At 43.2% G+C, this 6,511-nt stretch overlaps 1 non-coding gene across 1 annotated transcript; it reads right to left on the bottom strand.

The window, feature by feature from the left end:
- Positions 1-1,658: 1,658 nt before the first annotated feature.
- On the bottom strand, positions 1,659-1,765 carry LOC120271310. Its single transcript, XR_005539926.1, has one exon. It is a non-coding gene; the product is annotated as a small nucleolar RNA R71 (small nucleolar RNA).
- Positions 1,766-6,511: the final 4,746 nt, after the last annotated feature.

Genomic DNA, 6,511 nt, shown 5'->3' on the forward strand with positions numbered 1-6,511 from the left:
GACGAGTAGAGGACTTTCCACAAAATAATCGACACGACTATCGAGGGGATTTCTCTATGGATTCATTGCTTTTACATTCTATATCTTTGATTGTACTTAGCTCCATGGAGAGCTAAAAGTCTAGTGGGTACTTGGGTATTAGTGAACCCTAGGATGTATTTGTTTCATTGAATCTCTTTATTATGCTTTCAATTAATTGATGTTTATTGTGAGTTCCAACCTTGAATGCTTGATTCTATGAACATTTTCCCCTAGAGTGACACTAGGGTTGAGAGTTCTCGTTGGTAACCTTGTGAGTGAGTGACACACAACGAGCATTAGACAAAGTTAGGTCAGAGAGGGTTGAGAGGGTGAGTCGAGAGGTACAGGAGCGTCCCTTTTCCCCTCCCACGTGATAGTTTCTACCTCTGTTCCTCGAGTTCTTTTCTACCTCCGTTCCTCGAGAGGTACAGGGCTTAGTTGCTCGTGCAACATATTGAAGCGTTGAGGTGATCTTAGTATCTAGGGCTTAATCGTGGTTAGGGACCTTCCACCTAGACCAAAGGGTTAGGTCTATAATTAGGAAGAGATTTATCACTTGGAATTCCTCGAGCTCATTGCAACTCTATTCGAGTGCGAGGTTGAGAGGTTATCTAATCTCTCCTCCGGGACATGTATAGAGTTAGCCATAGTTGACCTTAGATTTGGGACTATGTATTTAAGGATTTCCATGACTCACCATTGCATTGATTAGGAAGCATAATAGAGGGTTCTTGCACTTGAACGATTGTCCTATGCGGAGCATTATCCGAGTATCCCATCTTTATTGATTGCCTTACCTCCTCCTTTAATCATTGTCACACTTATCACTACTGATCTTTCACATAGCTAAGAAGTGGATTAAGTGTTTTTATTCCCTACTCCTTGTGGATTCGATACCTGCTCAGCCGGGATTATTACTTTGACAAACCCGTGCACTTGCGGGATATACGCAGGGGATCTTGTCAAGTTTTTGGCGCCGTTGCCGGGGAGTAGGCGTTTAGAGATACTTTGCACTTTGTTTTCTTAGCTATTTCACCATACATTCTATTTCATATCTTCTTATTCTATCATCGTTCTGATTTTTTTTTCTTTCTTTGTGGGTGCAGCTCCAGGTTATGACCTGAGTGAATCCCTCAATATTGATTTAAGGAGATCCTGAGCTTGAACGTTCACTTAGAAGAAAAGGGAAAGAGCTTGTGCAAGAACGTTCTAATTTAGCTGATTTGGAAGTGGAAGAATCTGAAAACATGGTAGGGCAAAATGAGCAACAGCGAATGTTATTCAATTATGCCAGACCTTCAGTGTTGGGGACACAGTCGAGTATTGTGCGTCCCCCGATTATAGCTCAGAACTTTGAACTGAAGCCGGCATTCATCCACATGTTGCAGTAATCCGCACAATTTAATGGTTTGGCCGATGAAGATCTAAACAGTCATACAGAGAGCTTTCTTGAGGTGTGTGATATGCTGAAGATAAACGGGGTGACGGATGATGTAATCAAGTTGCGAGCCTTCCCATTTTCCCTAAAGGAAAGAGCGAAGCAGTGGCTACAATCATTACCTAGAGCGTCAATTACCACGTGGGAGGAGATGGTAGAAGCTTTTCTGGGCCGTTATTTCCCTCTCAGAAAATTAGCAAAGCTTAGGAACGAGATCTCATCCTTTGTTCATTTGGAATTGGAGTCCCTATTCAAGACATGGGAAAGGTTCAAGAAGCTCCTGAGAAAGTGCCCGCAACACAGATTCCAGGAGTGGATGATTGTTCAGACCTTTTATAATGGTTTGAATGTGAGTACAAGGCAACTCTTGGATGCGGCAGCAGGAGGTACCTTAGGTAGCAAGACCCCTGATAAGTGCTTGAGTAGACATATTTTTATATATGTTTTACATGCATTGAGCATCATTTTTACTGTGGTTTATGTCTCATATTGTGTATTTGGTGTTCTTTTATGCATATAGGTTGTGAATGATTTAAAGAGTAAAAAGGAAGCAAAGATAGGCTATAAAGACACAATGTTGGGAGTTCTTGTTCAATTCAAGGATCAAGACACGAGAGCAGTTCATAAACGTGGAGATGTGTGCCAACTTCTAAGAAGATTCAAGTCAATTCACTATTTGGAAGGGCACAAAGGCAGCCACATCTTCATATTCCTTCTCTTTGTGAAGATTGCAAGACCTCTCAAAGATACGTCGATGAAGAAAAGTTTTATAGCCTACCACATGGACGTGTGCCCGGACATGTGGCCTTAAGAGAAAAGTGTCCGGATCGCGGTTTGTGAAAAGTACTGTGGCCTTAAGAGAAAAGTACTGTAGCAATTTCACTGTGAAAAATCAACACGGGCGCGTGAGGGCACGTGACAGACGCGATCTAAGGCCTATAAATAGCCGTTTTGCCCTATTCTTTCTCATCTTTTGTGCGCCTCTTGAGGGGTGAGACGGCTAGGGTTTGGAGAGGAGGTCTTTGCGGCTTTGGAGGCGCTTCGTCACCAACTTTGATCGATTCCTCCTCCGTCATAGCATCAAGGAAGCCACCGGTGAACCTAGCTTCGAGTGGGTCCTTCAAGACGTCGAAGCTCTCCATCAAGGCCATCGGTTCATATATAAGGGGTTTATTTCTATGGTTTTAATGTACTTTCATTCATTGATGGTGTGTTTTTGTATGTTGCTCCATGGAGGGCTAAAACCCTAGAGGGTATTTGGGCCTGTGAACCCTAGGATTCTCATCTTTTTGTGGATTTGCTTTGTGTTTCTATTTAATCCGAGTTTGATTAAGTTTCATTCTTGATTGTTTTAATGCTTGCTTGCCTTATTGATCTTATGGTTATTTGGTTTGCATGATTTGTTGCCTTGGTGGGAGAGAGATCTCCATTAGGGTTAGAACCTCAAGATTGAAGAGGGTTGAGAGGGTGAATCATGAGATAGTGAAGTATCCCCTTTCCCCTCCGATTGGTGTATTCTATCTCCATTCCCTAAGCTCTATGCAACCATATTTGGTGGGAGGCGTGAGATTGCTCGATTTCTCCGCCCGGGACCTTGTAGGGGGTTAGGATCCTTCACGGGAATTAGGGTTGGATCAATCTTTAGGAATTGGATACACAATTTGGAATCCCTAGAGTGCTTTGCGGTCATATGTGGTGTGAGGTGTTGAGATTGATTGATTTCTCCACCGGGACCTCGTAGGGGACTAGTATCGGTGATCTAGAGATAGACCCGATTATGTTTGGATTTCCACGACTTAACTTACTCATCATAGAAACACTTTGCTTATCCGGTACCTAATACCTGAATCCTAGGGGGAGCATTGCCCGAATACCCCAATTTTACTGATTGAGATTCTCCTTCCATTTTACCCTTGCATATTCGTCTCCGGTGTTCATCTCTTCGTACATTAGATCACCACACTATCCCATTATCATTAGGCTAGATAGCAGAGAAGAAGTTAGTACTAGTAGCCCTGTTCCCTGTGGATTCGACTACCCGACTCACCGGGTATTTATTACTTCGACACCCGTGCACTTGCGGTACACACACGCGTATTCGGACGTGTCAACCCCCGATGAGGCCTGTTAGTTAATTGAAGAAATGGGGTTAAACAGCTACCAATAGAATGCTAGGGAGAAGAAAAAAGTGGCCGGTCTCCATGAAATAGATGCGGTAACTTCATTCGCGGCTCAAGTAGAAAATTTGAGTAAGAAGTTAGATCTTCTAACTTCAAATAGAGTGGCGGCCGTGACTAATTGCACCGGGTGTGGTGGAGGACATGCTCCCTGTGATTGCCCGATCTCTATCGGTGATGTTTCTTCGGTGAAGAACGTTGATTTTGTAGGTAACGGCATGAGACCTCAAGGAAACCCATATAGCAATACCTACAATCTGGGTTGGAAGAATCATCCCAATTTCTCATGGAGTAATCAAGGTCCACAAAAGGCCATGGGGCCACCGGGTTTCCAACACAACAATAATCCCCTCAGGTGGAAAACAAAGTCTCAGGTTTGGAAACCCGAATGAATGACTTAGAGAAGCACTTGACTAGATTTGTGCAATCTGTAAATACATGGTTTGAATCAGTCAAGGCTACACTTCACAACCAAATCGCCTCTTTGCATAACCTTGAAAATCAAATGGGGCAAATTGCGAAGTCTCTCTCTGAAAGGCCACATGGAAGCTTGCCGAGCAATACAGAGACCAACCCTAGAGAGCACATGAAGGCGATCACTTTGAGAAGTAGTCGTGAGGTTGAAGGTAGGCTTCCAAGTGAGAAGCCAAAAGAACATGCACCCGTGGTTATAGAGGTAGAAGAGGGAACAAGCAAAGAGAAAGAGGTGGCATCCCCACCTTTCAAGCCAAGAATCCCTTATCCCTCTAGATTGAAAAATTACCAATGGGATGAACAATATTAAAGGTTCCTGAGTTTGTTCAAGCAATTCCACATCAATATTCCTTTTGTTGAGCCACTGGCCCAAATGTCTAAGTATGCGAAGTTCTTGAAAGACTTGTTGACTAACAAGAGGAAGTTGGAGGAAAGTGCTTCAGTGATTTTAGATGCTTCATGCCCGGCGGTATTGCAAAAGAACATGCCGAACAAGAAGAAAGACCGGGGAAGCTTCATCATTCCATGTAATATTAGCAATCTAGGTGAGGAAATGGCATTGGCGGACTCGGGGGCTAGTATCAATGTTATGCCATACACTTTCTTTCAAAAGCTAGGCTTGGGTGAGCCTAGGCCTACTCGGATGACTTTGCAACTAGTGGACTGAACAGTATGATACCCGAGAGGCATTATTGAAGACGTGCTTGTCAAGGTGGACAAGTACATTTTTCCAGTTGACTTTGTAGTGCTAGACGTCTGACAAGGTCCCCTTGCGTATATCCCGCAAGTGCACGGGTTTGTCGAAGTAATAATCCCGGATGAGCGGGTATCGAATCCACAGGGAGTAGGGAATACAAACACTTAATCCGCTTCTTAGCTATATGAAAGATCAATAGTGATAAGTGTGACAATGATTCAATTCTCAAAAGTAAAATCAACAAGTAAGAGAGCACGAGTAAAGGAGAAGGTAAGGCAATCGATAAAGATGGGGTACTCGGATAATGCTCCGCCTAGGACGATCGCTTCCAGTGCATGAACCCTCTATTATTCTTCCTAATCAATGCAACAGTGAGTCATGGAAATCCTTCATTACATAGTCCAAAATCTAAGGTCAACTATGCTCAACTCCATACATGTCCCGGAGGAGAAATCGAACAATCTCAACACCTCGCACTCACATAGAGTTGCAATGAGTTCTAGGGATTCCAAGTGGTAAATCTCTTCCTAATTATAGACCTAACCCTTTGGTCCAGGTGGAAGGTCCCTAACCACAATTAAGCCATAGATACTAAGATCACCTCAACGCTTCACTCCATTGCACTTGTAACTAAGCCCCAACGAAGGGTCATCCCTTAGACCATTCACTCTATTATGGCCGCAAAGAACTCGAGGAATGGAGGTAGAATCTATCACGTCGTAGGGGAAATGGGACCCTCCTGTACCTCTCGTCTCACCCTCTCAACCCTCTCCAACCTAGCTTTGTCTAACACTCGTGGTTTGTCACTCACTCACAAGGTTACCAACAAGAACTCTCAACCCTAGTGTCACTCTAGGGGAAATGTTCATACAATCAAGCATTCAAGGTTGGAACTCACAATAAACATCAATTAATTGAAAGCATAATAAAGAGATTCAATGAAACGAATACATCCTAGGGTTCACAAATACCCAAGTACCCACTAGGGGTTTAGCTCTCCATGGAGGTAAGTATAATCAAAGAAATAGAATGTAAAAGCAATGAATCCATAGAAAAACCCCGTTGATGGTCATGTCGATGGTCTTGTGGAGAGTCCTCTATTCGTTGTCCAAGGATTCCCTTGTTCGGTATAGGATACGCCTCGACGGAAGCTCCCCTACCAACCTTCTTCCTAAGGAATGACGATGTCAGAGCCGTAGAACCTCTCCAAAATCCTAGAATACCCCTCAAAACCGTAGCCGAAGCCCTCTCTCAAGTTGGGGAAAAGATGGAGAAGAGAATACTGAAATCAGGGCTGAATCAGCTTTAAGTAGGGCTGGAGTCAGGCGAGAATACCCACATGAGGATGTGGAATATCCCACACCCCCATGTGCCTATATGAAGTTGAAAAGTCACTATTCAAGTTCATCTTCTTCAAAGAACATCTTCATCTTCCACCCCTTCACTCCTATAAAACTCAATTTTTGATCTCTAAAACCAATTCTCTTTAACTAATTGGAGGTTTATACGTGCTTTGCTGAACTTTTCACTAAGGTTTCCTCTCCAATTAGCTATAATAAGCCTTCACCTCTCCTTATCCCTTCCATGTCTTCATTCTCATTTTCATGGTGTTTTCATGGTGCTTATGTGCAAATCTTCTTAGAAAATTATGCTAGACACCTATTAGAAGTGTACAAATGAGTTATATAAGGCGTAGGGGCCCGA

This window comes from Dioscorea cayenensis, chromosome 10, assembly GCF_009730915.1.
Source record: "Dioscorea cayenensis subsp. rotundata cultivar TDr96_F1 chromosome 10, TDr96_F1_v2_PseudoChromosome.rev07_lg8_w22 25.fasta, whole genome shotgun sequence".
Classification (NCBI taxonomy): Eukaryota; Viridiplantae; Streptophyta; class Magnoliopsida; order Dioscoreales; family Dioscoreaceae; genus Dioscorea; species Dioscorea cayenensis.